Below are 16,021 nucleotides of genomic sequence, written 5' to 3' on the forward strand. Positions count from 1 at the left end.
AATGTTGAACAATTAATCATACAGTTGTGTATTTGTGCACTTTCCCCATTCTTGAACATACAGTTTAGTCTCACAATAAGGAAATTTAATAAGCAGGTTTATGACGTTTATTTATTTACTTTATTTATTTATTTTAGAATTGTTTTTGGCTCTGGAAGGGTTCTACCTGCATAAATACAATTCTGCTTAATGTTGTCTTCTGTCCTCCACAATAGGAGCAGTAGCAACCTGAATGTGTACAAATGACAGAGAAAATACATGATATACAATTAACAAAACTGAGGTGTACTGGGTACCCAGATTTGTAGTCTAATTTTTATGAATGTGCATAAATGACTGAGAAAATAAATGATGTACAATTAACAAAACTGAGGTGTACTGGGTACCGAGATTTGTAGTCTAGTTTTTTACTTTCTGGATTATAAAGTGATCTTTAGAGATCATCTGTGATTTACATCAGAAATTTAAAGAGTATGTGTGTGTGTGTATGTGTGTGTGTGTGTGTGTGTGTGTGTGTGTCATACTGTCTGTTGTTGTAGATATAATCACACAAAGTTTAAAACAAGACCTACTTCCTTTTTCTGATTAGTAGTTTTGCATACTTTATTTCTTGCCCTGACTTTGAAGAAAATAAATTGTGTAAACTCAGAATTGAGCTCTTAAAATGTTTTATATTGCCAGTTTTATATATGCCACCAGGAAACACATCTATAAAAATTACATAAAATATCTGAGTGAATTGGAAAGGAAAATAGGTTTTGGAGACAATGAGTCACATTTGAGTTTTCTAGAATTCAGAAAGCAAAAAATGAAACCTTCCAGATTTCTAGAGCTTAAACCCAAGTTTTGGTGACTGTTTAAGTCATAGTGCATGATATGTGCTAACAATTCTAATGCATGCCACGGGTGTATACTTGGGTTTTACACGCAAGTTGGTAATAAATACTTTAACCCACATCCCATAGTGTTTTATTTAGTTGACATAGTACTCCATTTTGCTGAAATAATAACAATATAATGGCTATATTTTTAAATTATTCTTAACATATTACAAAACACTGTTAAGATGAATAGAAAACCACCCAGTGTCCCCAACACTGACAGTGCGCATGTCTGTGTGAATTTATTTTATATTTTTCTCACTATTCTTTCTTTCTCTACCAGTGCTCTCTATCTGAAGTAGGTTTTTTTTTTTACTGCGAAGCCATAAGTGGCATAAGTATAAAGATTTTTTTTAATTCTTGACTTTAAAATGGTGGCTAGTTGCATTCTGTGTTGTTATTTGGCTTTCCCTCATCTTTGTATTTCATCGATATTCTAGAATCCTTATAACTGGCTATTTTATGCTTTATTTTCCTTACTGAAGTCCCGATAAGAGTTACTTAATCAAATGCACAATGAGCAGGCCCTCTTGTCTCACGGATACACATTATGGCTGTGTATACCATTGTGCAGAGTGACAGTTTTATCCCAGTGAAATTTTTTTCTTCTGGTGTGCTATCTGGTGCAAATCAACCCCCAGCCCTTTAAACCTTTCTCGGTGTAGTACATATAAGTTATAGATGAAGAAATTGTTTAGCCTTCGTGTCTTACTGTTTTGTTTCATTTAGCCATGTCCACTGTCTTAACAGTAAGATTTTACCAGACACATATCAGGTACTTGACAAATCTTCGAACGCTCAAAATTTCGAATGCTACACGGTCGAGACCAAACGTTAGAAATTTTAAGTGTTCGAAGATTGACTTTCAATGACGCCGTACAGTGCAGATAGGGAGAATTTCTCTTTTCTGCACTGAAGTGCGGTCTCAGAGTTGGTATATATAAGTAGGGGGGTGTGAAGGCACAGGGGGTCTTGCCCCCCTGCCTATGCTGTTAAAGTGTTTTTTTTTTTCTTTTTTTTTAGTTTTTTTTTTTATTTGATGTTTGAACATCCAAATGTCGAAAATTTGGTCTCGACCATGTAATGTTCAACATTTTGGATGTTCGAACATTTAACATAGACCCCACATATCATTATACTGCATTTTGATGTGTTCTATGATAATATTACTGAAAATATTGGGTAATTGTCATTAAGTTGTTTATTCTTTGGTGCATAGGTGGATTAGGTTATCAGTCAAGGAGACCTTTTTGAGTTTAGCCACCACAGTTCTCATTACGTGGCCCCTCTATTCATAAGGGTCTGATGATCTAGACCAGGAGTGAATTTACAGATTTCATTCCATTCATCCAGGCTGGCTTTAAAGAGAGTTAAGTGATCTAATTTGTTACAGGTAGGTGATTCTTTAGTGGATGGATAAGTAAGGGAATTAGTTTGTTTGATATGAAGGAGGAGATTATTCCAAAGGCAGTGGATCTTTTCTGATGGGTATATATTCCACTGACAGGCACTGTTAACTTATGGCATTGATTTACATTATTAGAATGGCATTGGTAGTGCTATTTGTTGTTCAAACATATAAAACTTCATGCAAGATATATGGACATTTGCATCCTAGTAAATAAAGCAATGGTCACCACAAAGAAGTCTGTAGGAGATGGTCACCACAAAGACATCTGCAGGAGGTGGTCACCACAAAGAAGTCTGTAGGAGGTGGTCACCACAAAGAAGTCTGTAGGAGGTGGAGCATCGTGTAGCTTTAAGATATCATAGCCCAGATTTCCTTGGTAAGGAGGAAGTGTGTTTGTTCTAGCGGGACAATACAGCTGGACATATACATGTCAAAGAGAGCATTATACTATATTATACTACATTATACTAATATATTATATTATATTATATTATATTATATTATATTATATTATATTATATTATATTATATTATAGGTCTAATCAGGAAGGAATGGAGAGGATAAATAACTTATACCTAGAAGATATGCCTTTAGTTATTAATTGTGCTAAGCAAAAGAATTTAATAATAATAGTTGATTGGTGGTCATAAGAGAGTTTATTTCCAAAATGTGCCTTGGACTCTATCTGTTTTGAGTAGGGTATTTATTGAGTAGATGCAGGAGTGTTCTTACCTGTCAAAGAGAACAATGCCACATTTCTTTGCACCAAGCTTAAAACTATAATCCTGACTTCTGAGATTTGTGTGAGTTGGGTGCCATCTGGTGAGGCGATGACTACTTTACATTTCCAGTCATCAGCAAATCTAGTCAGCCAGAGACCCTTGGTGTCTGTCTGGATATCAGTGAAGTATATGCTGATGAGAAGTGGCCTGAAAACAGAACCCTCTGAGGTGCCACTGGCGATCTGCCACTTTGAAGAGATTAATCTAGAAACCTTGACTGTTCAGGTGCTGACTGAGAGATGTTTTTGATCTCCAATAAGTTACATACGGGTTAACATTTAAATTAGCCAGTTTCCCAATAATGCAGGAGTGTAGACAGTTTCAGAGTCCTTGGCTAAATCCATGTAGGCAGTATGCACTAATCTGCCATCATCTAATGCTTCAGTGACTTTCTCAAATAAATTCACCAGATTTAGTAGGCAGACCCTACCTTTCACAAAGCTAAATTAGTTATGAATGAAGGCTTGTATGCTGTCAATTTCATTGTTTATGAGCTCTCTAATGACATATTTCATTGTTTTATAAATTATGCAGAGAAGGCTAATCTTTAGTTCCCTGAGTCAGTGTTAGGGCAGCCCTTGTGAGGCAGTACCATAATAGCTGTTCTCCAGGCCATGGACACATACCCCCTTGGAGAAACTAAGGCTGAATATTTTAAGAAGGAATACATGTTTTATGCTAACAAGGAAGTAGCTGGTATGTTGATTGGATCAATGTAGCAAATATTTTTGATTTTGGAGATGGCTTCTAAGGATTATCCTGGAGTATTTATAGGCTATGGTATTGCCCAAGTGGAGTGAGGGGAGGAACAGAGGAAGACGTCTGAACCACATTTATCAGCTGATATGTTGTCAAAGTCTTCCAGGTCAAAATAAGTGGTTCAACTGAAGATCAACTTGGTCAAGTGCTGAATACTTTTCCTAATATTCCTGATATTGTTAAAAAGGCTTAGTAGTGATCTTTTGATGAGGTAGCAGAATTTAATACATGTCCTCTCTTGAAGTGCATCCCATACACTTTTTTACACTTTTCAAAAGCTAACTTCTTCAGAAGACAAACGTGTTTAATTAAACAAGGTACTTATATAGTAACCTTATATTAAGTCATAAAACAATCAACTGAAAATAAATACAATGGAACAATAAACAAAAAAGAAAAGTGTGGGGAATCAAAATTTCGAGGACAAAGCCTGGGTTCAACACCACAGAACAATTGGGTTACTGGTTCGTCTTTTGGAGAATTTAATACATACTTGGCTTTGCAGGTATTGATCTTATGCCTGTGTTCTTTGCTTACCTTATGAGGTCACTAGTATGGAACAGGTTCAATTTATTTTTCATTGTCAGCAGTTTTTTCCCTTTCATTATAAAGTTTGTTGATACTGGGGTTCTACCACAGGGGCTTGTTTATAAATCTGACATTATATCTAGGGATAGATGCCACAATGCAGGATTTTACATGTCAGTAAAAATGAGTAGTATAACTGACCAAGTTTGTTATAGTCTCCATGGGGTGAAGAGCTCTTATATTTCTTTATGTCATCAGAGAGTGCTAACATTCTCAGAGGATAATATTTTACATACTGATGGCCTCTGTCCATAAGGGACATAGGGGCCAGACTAAGGGTAAATTTACGATTTCCCAATCAGTTGTCAAGGTTTCATTTGAATAGGGTCAGAGATGAACTCTGATTTACATGGATGGCCAGCCTATTCCATAGCACAAGGATCCTGTGGGGCACACATCTGCCCCTCCAGCACGTTCAGTTTATGTCACAAATGAAGCCCAGATCCCTCGATTTAATGTTTCTGGTGCTGTTTGTTTTGCATATGTGCAACACGATCCATCAGTACTAGCCCTGAGGAAGCTCTGTAAAATAGGCAAAGACCCCCATCAACAGCCTGTAGGAGACTGAATACAGAGACAGGGTCTTTAGGTGATCAGTGTAGGATAGGGTATTCACACCCTGAATTCTCCCAGTGAGAAACATTTGTGGATGCTCCAACTGTTGCAAATGTCTTAAGTGCATGCAAAAGGGGGCACTGTAGTCAATGATGGGTATGATAAGGGTTGAGGAGAGCAGTGCTATAACGTCCTTGGACCAGGATGCCACCATACCCTTACCTATAAGTTGGATGACATAGAAAAGGTTCATAGGTGTGTACTAGGCTAACACACCTGGACCCTATATAAGCCTGGCCCAAGAAGATTCCCTGGCATCATGCCACCCAAAGTTAGTTCCCAGTGCCCTGTCAAGCAAGGCCACTGAAGTGATCCCCAGGATGAACTTCCTGTTGCCCATCAACTCGTCAAGATTTGTCTTAAAGAGGGTCAGTGAAGTGCTCTGCTTGACGTGAATAGGAAGTTTGTTCCAAAGTATGGGAAGTCTCTGGGTTAGGAACCTGTCCCTCCAGCATGTTCTGTTTATTGTGGTAATGAAGTTTAACTCCCTGAAGCATCTGGCATGGAGGGATTGGGATTTCTTTAGGTATAGCATATCTAGCAGTTCTGGGTCAGACATGGCTTTGTAGGTCAAGCAGAGATTGCCTCTAAGTAGACGATAAGAGACAGAGTATAGGTATAGCATATCTAGCAGTTCTGGGTCAGACATGGCTTTGTAGGTCAAGCAGAGATCGCCTCTAAGTAGACGATAAGAGACAGAGTATAGCTGGAGTTTTTTTAGTCTGTGCATAGAGGGAATGTGTCTAAGGCCTAAGATCCTCTTAGTGAGGTATTTATGTGGCCTTCTCAGTTGTTGTAGGTGTCTAGTGAGGTACATACCAAATGAGGCATTGTATTCTATAATACGTCTAATGAGGGATGAGTAGAGAGGGATTATGACCTCTTTCTTCCAGGATGAGAAACCTTTGGTAATGAGATGTGCCACATAGAAGTTCCTTCTGACTACAGTGGCAATGTGGTTATCAAAGGACAGGTTGCTGTCAACCTGTGTCCCCAGGTCTCCTATCACACCTTCGGTGTTTAGCGGTCTACCACCTATGTGTTAGTTCATGGGCACCAAATTTTTCCCAAAGGGAATGACAGTGCACTTTTTGGTATTGAGCTTAAGGCCATGGTTCTGGCACCAGTCATTGGTGTCAGTGAGGCCTTTTTGTAGAATGTCTACATCAGTTGGAGAATCAATAATGGCTCCCAGTTTGCAATCATCTGCGAACTTGGTCAGCCAGAGTCCCTTTGTGTTGGCTTGAACTTCAGAGAAGTAGATGTCAAACAGGAGAGGACCTAGGACCGATCCCTGTGGGACACCACTTGTAACTGGTCAGTAGTCAGATTTGGAGTCCACTACTTTCACAGTGTGGGTTCTATCAGTGAGCCAATTGGCAACCCAACTTATGACATAGGGGTTTATGCCTAGTTTAGTGAGTCTATCTATGATTCCTGAGTGAGGGATGGTGTCAAAGGCCTTGGCAAGATCTAGGTAGGCTGTGTGAACTACCTTGCCCTCATCCACAGCTCTGGTGACAGACTCGAAGAAGTCTATCATGTTGAGCAGGCATAATCTACCTTTCACAAACCCAAACTGTGTGGGGTCCAGAGTTTGGATATTCCCTATGTCCTTATTTATAAGGTCCATGATGATGTGCTCCATAGCCTTAGATATCAGACTCATCAGGCTAATGGGGCAGTAGTTTCCAGGGTCTGTAGTCACTCCCCCTTTGTGGAGTGGGATGACCATAGCAGTGTGCCATTCGGTAGGAACAAAGCCTGAAATGAGACTGTGACTGAACAGGGTACTAAGGTGTGGTGCCAGTTCACTTTGTATTTTATGTAGAACAGGTATATTATCAGGTCCCATGGAAGCTGTATTTTTGGCTTTGGACAGTGTGTTTTTACCTGTGTAGCCATGATAATAGGGACTTGGCATTCCTCAGGTATTGTTATAGGCCCTTTAGGGGTGAAAGAGGGTACATTTTGCACTGAACCTGTCGGTCAATATGTTGGCAATATCAGTTGGTTCTGTATATGTATTGTAAACAAGCCAAAAGCTCACAAAACTAAATAAAAAATTCCAAAGGTAGTCAGCGAATGTAGAAACAGCTTGAAGAATGACTGTAGACTGTATACAAGTACTCAAAAGGTGCAAGCATCACTTTAATACATAAAACAATAAAAACTGGGTAGCGCTTTCGTTTCACAAGTAAAACTCCATCAGACAAACAAAGTTCACAAATGACTTCCTTTATACTTTACCATCCATTCTCATTGGTTACCACACATTGATGCTGAATTTAAAATAACTCACACATTAACTAATCGAGTGCTGTAAGGGAACCACTACACAATAAATCTATACACTTACTTAACATTGAAAAAGGCCCAATGGGTTGCTAAAATGTTGCATGCACTAATGCATAATTAAATTACTCTTTAAAAACAAGCTATATAAGCAAAAACATATTTTTAACTTTCTCATAATTATTGGTTACACTTTTGTATAATCTATTTATGATCTATGTATTTTTCATATGTATATATACATATCTCCATTACTATGTGTTCACTTGGACTTTTTTCCTTTCCAGTGCTTTTAACTTCAAAATGGGGGAGATGGAGCTTCTCTCATTTATACCTGGCCAGCTGTCAGCCTGTAGGTGAATCTGCCATTTAAGTTCACTGATTTCTAACATCAGTGCCCAAGATTTATTATCGTCAATAACGACATGATCTATAGCCATGTAATGGAAAACATGCCCTTCATTGTTGGTGATATACTTTACTAGGGCGTTATTTGTGTTATGTTTTTTAATGGCATACTTGTGCTCGTATATTCTCTGAGAGAGCCTTCTCTTCATCTTTCCTATATAGAAACACGGGGCAGGATTTACATGAGGCAAGGTATAGTACTGCTTTAGAAATGCAAATATATCTGTTTCTAAGTTAATACATGTTATTCTTAACAGTAAAGCTGTTCAATACGAATTTTATTTCACCATGTGCAGGCTCCACACTTAAACCATTTCTTGTTTGCATTTTGTTTCTTCTCTCCGCTTTGTCCTCAGTAAATCCTTAACATTTGGCCCCTTTCTATATACAATTCTTAGATTTTCCCCTATTCTCTGTCTTACGTTTGAATCCTCTAATAGGATAGGCCAGTTCTTTTCAAAAATGTTCCTTAACATGTAGTATCCTGGTTAAAGGTCAAAACCAAGGCTTTTGAAAATTCCTTTTCCAATCGACTCTGGGTCCTGTCCTCACTGCATATTATCTCATGTGGCTGATCTAGTGGTATCTTTAAGAAGGCAAATGTCAAGGTAATGGATGGAATGGGTGCTATAATCAAAGGTAAACTGCAAGAAAGCTGTAGTTTCATTGATATAATTTAAAAAGCTTTCCAACTCTATAAATGGCCCTTTCCATATAATGCAGATGTCATCCTGGAATCGCTGATAAAGCTTAATATGGGGGTAAAAGGTAGATGAAAACACAAACTGCCTCTCCCAATAAGCCATGACAACATTTGCAAAAGCTCCACCACATGGTGAGCCCATGACTACACCCTTACACTGTAAATAAAAGTTGTTGTCAAAGGAGATGTAGTTGTTAGTGACAACCACTAACACCAGATATATTGCTAAGATTCATAGGAAAGTGACATACTCCAATTCCTTTTTGCACTTCAGCAGTTCGCACCCTTACCATCAAAAGAGGTCGGTTGTGAAGGGGCAACTTGTCAGAGCGGCCCGAATGGTCACCACACACAATGACTTTATTGAAGAGGTTAACATCTTGTGGTCCATGTTTCTTAGTAGGGCCTATCCCTCTGATCTTATGGACGAATTAATCTCAGAGGTTACTATAAAAAACTAAATGGCCATTTCCAACCTATTTTAAGCCACTGTGGCACCCTTGAGCAGTTTGTAGATCAGCCACATTAGATAATATGCAAGGAGGACAGGACCCAGAGTTGATTGGAAAATGAAAAAGAAGGGGTAACATCTGAATTTTCAAAAGCCTTGGTTTTGACCTTTAACCGTGTTAAGGAACATTTTTGAAAAGAACTGGCCTATCCTATTAGAGGATTCAAACATAAGACAGAGAATAGGGAAAAATCTAAGAAATGTATATAGAAAGGGCCAAATTTTAAGGATTTACTGAGGACAAAATGGAGAGGAGAAACAAAATGCAAACAAGAAATTGTTAAGTGTGGAACCTGCACATGGTGTAATAAAATTCACATTGAACTTTACTGTTAGGAATAACACATATTATCTTAGGAATAGATATATTTGCACTTCTAAAGCAGTAGTATACCTGGCCTCATGTAAATCCCGCCCGTGTTTCTATATAGGAAAGATGGAGAGAAGGCTCTCTCAGAGAATATACGAGCATGAGTATGCCATTAAAAAACATAACACAAATAATGCCCTCGCAAAGTATATCACTAACAATGAAGGGCATGTTTTCCATTACATGGCTATAGATCATGTCATTATTGACGATAATAAATCTTGGGCACTGATGTTAGAAATCAGTGAACTTAAATGGCAGATTTGCCTACAGGCTGACAGCTGGCCAGGCATAAATGAGAGAAGCTCCATCTCCCCCATTTTGAAGTTAAAAGCACTGGAAAGGAAAAAAGTCCAAGTGAACACATAGTAATGGGGATATGTATATATACATATGAAAAAAACATAGGTCATAAATAGATTATACAAAAGTGTAACCAATAATTATGAGAAATTTAAAAATATGTTTTTGCTTATATAGCTTGTTTTTAAAGAGTAATTTAGTTATGCATTAGTGCATGCAACATTTTAGCAACCCATTGTGTCTTTTTTAATGTGCGAGTTGTTTTAAATTCAGCATCAATGTGTGGCAACCAATGAGAATGGATGGTAAAGCATAAAGGAAGTGACATTTGTGAACTTTATCTGATGAAGATTTACACATTGTGAAACGGAAGCGCTTACCGGTTTTTATTGTTTTATGTATTAAAGTGGTGCTTGCACCTTTTGAGTACTTGTATGCAGTCTACAGTCGTTCTTCAAGCTGTTTCTACATTTGTTGACTGCCTTTGGGATTCTGTATATGTATTGCCATTGTGCTGTAACTCAGAGCAGATCTGAGTATTGCCATGTAGATTCTTGACATAACTATAGAATGCCTTGTGGTTGTCTTTTGAATCTGCAGCGATTTTGTTTTCATAGCTAGCTTTAGAGGATTTGATGATGGATCTCAGTTTTTTGCTGAGGCTGACAAGGGAGTTTTTCCAATCTTGGGACTTCACTCTTTTCTGCAACAGTTCTTTCCTTCTGTTGTAGAGTTTATTTATGGTGGGGGACCACCAGATTGGCTTCCTTTTTTTTTGGAGGAGAGCGTCTTGGTTCTGTTTGGTATGGCCTGTTCCATGCACTTATGTATGTGCTCATACAGTGCATTGGTGTATGATTCAGTTATGCACCTATTTTCCATTTGCATGGGTGTTATGAAGTTGCTACCTCTGTTTTTAGAAGTCCAAAATTGGCTTTGGAGAAGTTTTTTACAGTGGTTTCCTTTGGGGGGGTGAGAGTGGGATGGGGATATCCATGGTGGTTAGCTTGTGGTCAGATCTGACCAGGGAGGAGTTGATTACTGGTGTAGAGCAACAGTCGCCCATGTTAATAATGACCAGGTCAAGGATGTTTCTACTCCTGGTGGGGGTAAGAATGAGTTGGTCCAGGGCATTGGAATTAATGAATTCCAGAAAACGTTGAGCAAGTGTTTTGGTACATGAGTAATTTTCCCAGTTAATGGAGAGGTAGTTAAAGTCTCACAGTATAAATGTATTGGGTTGTACCCTAATATTTTCCAGTGCGTTTAGGAATGTGGTGTGGGAGTTAGGAATGTGGAATGATTTTCTTACTATCTTAGCTATGTGTTGATCAGGGCTCACTACATATGTTCCCAAATCCCTTACTACTGGGTCAGCTCCTGGGGGTGTTTTATTGATGGAGAAATTAACTTGAGTTGACAGTTCCCCAAACAGCATTCTAATACATTTTTGACAGTTATTTGTGTGTTACACCCTCTTGCAAAATGTTGGTGTCATGGGGAGAATCTATACTAGCTCCCAATTTACAGTCATCTGCAAACTTAGTGAGCCATTAGTTTTGAATGGTAGCCTTGAATTCTGAGAAAATAGATGCCAAACAGGAGCGGGCCCAGCATGGAGCCCTGGGGTACTCCACTGGTAACCAGTCTCTTGTTGGAGGTGGTCTCACCAATCCTGACTGCTTGGTCCTGTTTGTGAACCAGCCAGCAATCCAGACAGTTGTACAGGGATTTATGTCTAGCTCAGAGAACTTGCTAACAATGCCTGTATGGGGTATTGTATTGAATACTTTCACCAATTCAAGATATGCAGTGCTCACCCTTTTACCTTCATCTGTTGCCTTGGTGACCCTCTCAAAGACGTCTACCAGGTTAAGGAGGCATGACCTTCCCTTAACTAAGCCAAAGTGGGATAGGTCCAATGTCTGCAGATTGCCAGTGTCCTTGTTTATCATTTCCATGATAATTTGTTCCATGACTCTGGATATTAGGCTTGCTAGACTGATGGGGCTGTAATTTCATGGTTCAGTTGATGGTCTGCCCTTGAGAGGGTGGGGGGAGGACTGTAGCAGAACTCTATTCACTCAGAATGTAGTCTGTTTTGAGGCTGTAGCTGAAGATTGCCTCAAGTGGTCCTGATACATCATGTTTTAGACTGTTCAGGAGACAACCAGAGAAGTTGATGGGTCCCATATAGATTGTGCACTTGGATTTATAGGGTGTTGCCAGCACCTGGTCAGTGACAATAGTCGGGAGAAGTAAGTTGAAAGAGATTTCACCTGGAGGAGCTGGGGATGAGGGAGGGGTGAAATTTGAGCTGAATCTATCAGCTATTAGATTTTCTGTATCACCCTGATTGGTGAAGGTGGTGCTCTTCACCACCAATACAGCACACTGCTACTTAAGGTTCTGTACATAGCTGAAGAAGACCTTGTAATTGCCCTTAGCCTGTGAGGCTATCCTGACCTCATAGTTGGTCTTACTGGACTTGGACCTCTTAGTTTCTTGTTTACTTGCATAAGACAGCACTTTTCTTTAAGGGAGTTGCACTTCCTTATTTTGGTTGTAATGAACCCCTCTTTATCGTGGGCCAGTAATCAAGGAGCCCCAGTTCTCACCACTGACACCGGTGAGAGGCAGTCACTAAAAACAGGAATGGATTTACAAAGTATTTCAAATACAGCTCTCTGCATCCAACACAATTTCCCCCAAGAGCACACAGGGAACATGCTCCCCTGGACTCTCAAGATATTAAAAGTATTCACTAAAAGACCAGCCACAATGAAAAAGTACAACAATATTTAATAATGGATAATAAAAATAGAAAACAGGAAAATACTTAATATTTAGTTACAATAAACATCAGAGTTTTTAGTCACAGGAAATATAAAATAACACAGTTGGATAGAATTTCACATGCAGAAGACGAAATACTAAACTAATCTCATGGTACTTTTCCTAACTAAACTAAAGAGAAAGTGTCCCTAGTTAACTCACTTAATATCACAAAGCAAGATGTACTGCTAAGATGCTCACTTCCACAAGACAAGATGAGATACTCTACACACTGAACTGTACAGCTAACAACTACTGAACAACTGAACTTTGATAACTGACATAGATCTTTTATAGATTAGATTCCAAAGAAAAACAAAAACAAATAACCTGCTGCTGCTAGAGTTCTGTCCTTCAGCTGATCATAGAATTACATCACATCTTGTCACCTGACTCTGGCACGGCTCACATTCAGAACTCTGTTAAGATTCTGTTGCAGTATTTTTTAACATAAGCAACTTTTACAAAAATACATTTTTAATATAAGTATCTGTACAAAGTAATGTGACAGTCACATTTTAGAAATAATTATTTTTGGCCTGCTCATGGTGAGGAATTTCTTTCCAGCCCCTTTTTAGTGTGCATGCCTGCAACACACTTGGTCTATCATTGCAGCTCAGGATCCTCCCCCCCAGCAACTGCAACATTGCCAAATAAAACCACTGCTATAGTCCTGTTTCTCCCTACAGTTATTGCAAGGTAAGAATAACACTTTTTAATAAGGATACCTACCAGATAAGTCAGCATAGCATACTTGATCTGCCTGTATCGTTGCAGCTTGCCCCCAGCAACTGCAACACTGCCAAATAAAACTACTGCTAAGGTCCAGTTTCTCCCTACAGTTATTGCAAGCCAAGAATAAAACGTTTTAATAAGGATCCCTACCCAGACAAGTCTGCATATGTAACTGGATGTTTACAGTTCTTGTTATTAGCAGATTTGGTCCTTAATAGTTATGTTTTAAACATTTTGACTGGTTATTTACATTTCTTTTTACAGCAAATTTGTTACTTTTACTAGTTATTTTTTACACATTGTTTTGGCTGGCATACACACCTGCAAGGACCCCACTACCCTAAGCAACTATAGCTTTGTATCTCACCACTAGGTGGCACAACTAACAATATACTTGCTGTATCTTGTCCCAAATAAATCTACATCCCCACTGAATTCTTGTAAAGTAAGGCTAGTACCATTTGCTTGGTGTATTTTGTCCCCAGATAGATTTGCCTTCTTTTGTTTTACTTACACACCAAGGCCATACAATTAGTGTTTCTGCAACTATCTGCTTGCACTCTTACCTTTCTGTCTCTACCACTTCCTTGCTTTCACTTACCTTACAGTTCCAAGTCTTCCACTTCTTAATACTGATTGTTTTTCTTTGCACTCTTCTGTGAAGGGGGGCCAGTTGCCCACTACACTCAGGCTCAATCTGCTCCACATGCCCTACCCCCCATTCCCACCCACCCCTGCATTACCTACACTTATACCAACACTAACTACTCCCCTAACTTCCCCAGTGAAGAATCACCCTCCATCCATCAGTCGCACCTTAATTAACCAATACACTATTTGTAACACTCCTCCTCCTCACACAACTTAATTGCAGTTGTCCTTAATCACTCTACTCCCACCATACTACACCAACACCCATCTGTCCCTACATCTTCATCACACCATCTGGATAACCTAACATTTAAAAAGAATACACACCATGCTCTTTCTCCTGCCCACACTCTATACCCTACTGCTATCAGCAGACTATTTAACATCCTACACTCACCTACAGATACAGCATGTCCATAGCCCCACACTATATTATACTAATACCATCCACTCCTCACTCTCCTACCTTTCCATTTCCTCCCAACTCTACATTCACACAGCTATTGCATACTTCCACTCCATTAAAACATGTAGTTGGTGGCAATATCTCTAACCACTTCAGCAAACACTTTCACATACTCTCCAAAGTGTCACACAAACATGCATGTATATTATCACAGATTCTCTGTAGTGGTAATATAGACTCCAATCCTGGGCCATATACTGCACAACATACCATCCTGGCTACCATTCTACCACTTCCTCACATTAAAACTACACACTTTCTCATTCTTAACATGAACCTTAGAAACCTAGTTAACAAAATCACAGACTTTCATGCAGTCATTGCACAATACTCACCAGCCATTCTTATAGCAACAGAAACTTGGCTAAAACCCCATATAAGAGGCTGAGGTATACTCCCACAAGGTTCTAGAGTACACAGGTTAGACAGAATCAGGAAGAAGGGTGGCAGGGTTGCAATCTTTTACAAAGATAACCTAAGCATAGGCTACCTACCCATCAAATATCCTTATGACAACTTTGAAGTCCTAGCAACACAGCTCAGACTCAAGCCAAAGAAAAGTTTTACCATAATAGCCATTTACATACCTCCCAACAATACTCCCACTGCCATTGAAGAACTCATAGCCTGGACAGCCTCAACGTATCCCCATGAAACCATTATCACAGTCGAATTGAACTTTGACTGGAACACTTGCACTGGTGATAATCCAACACCTTCATAAATCTACATGGTTTCTCACAAACAATCGGTTTCCCATTTGAATAGATAAACATAGCAAAAGGGAATCTATCTTAGACTGGTCACTTATTAACAGTCACAACTATCTCTCCAGATGCCTTCCAAATAATTTAAGTGACCACAGACGTACCTACTTAATCTGTCATCAGCTCAACCCACCCAGAACTATAGTTTACTTAGTTGTACAAAATACCAAAAACTTCTCCAACAAAGCATTCTTAGACATGCTCAATAAATGCAACTGGACACCACTCCATCATCTTCAACTTGACCAGGCCATAACATACTTTAATGATACATTTCTAGCTATTCTAAATAGCTTAGCACCAACTTGTAGATGTTGTGTTAAAAATAAGAGATTGCCCTGGATATCAAAAGAAACCATTAGACTTCAAAAAACTAAGGGACAAAACCTGGTTTCAATACCAGAAAACAAAAGACAATAACAGTCTGCTAGCATACCTGCAGCTCTGCAATCAAACAAAAAGCAACTCAAACTAGACAAAGCATATTATACATCTATGCAAAATAAATATGAAAGCAATCCCAAAAAGTTCTGGCAACCAGTTAACTTGCTTCTCCACCCAGGTAAAACTAAAACCCCAGAACCAACAACCAATAATCAAAGCATGAGTATTGCCTCACAAATCAACACCTACTTTATAAACACCATCCTATCCTTAGTTACAGTAAACAATTCCACCCCACTGTCTCTTCGACCTAATGAGGAGACTAACAACTCTTTTGACCTCAAACCTATCCCAACTAACACCATAAGAACAATGCTGAAAAAACTGAAACCTTCTTCCTTAGCAGCTGACTGACTCCCCAGTGAGTACCTCAAACTTTCAGCTGATGTCATAGCTCTGCCTATCTCCATTCTGGTAAATAGGTCTATAGCAGAACAATATATCCCAAAATTATGGAAAATTTCCTATATTGCCCCTCTACATAAAGGAGGAACAT

Source organism: Protopterus annectens, chromosome 8.part0 (assembly GCF_019279795.1).
Source record: "Protopterus annectens isolate FY-2018-M chromosome 8.part0, PAN1.0, whole genome shotgun sequence".
Lineage (NCBI taxonomy): Eukaryota > Metazoa > Chordata > Ceratodontiformes > Protopteridae > Protopterus > Protopterus annectens.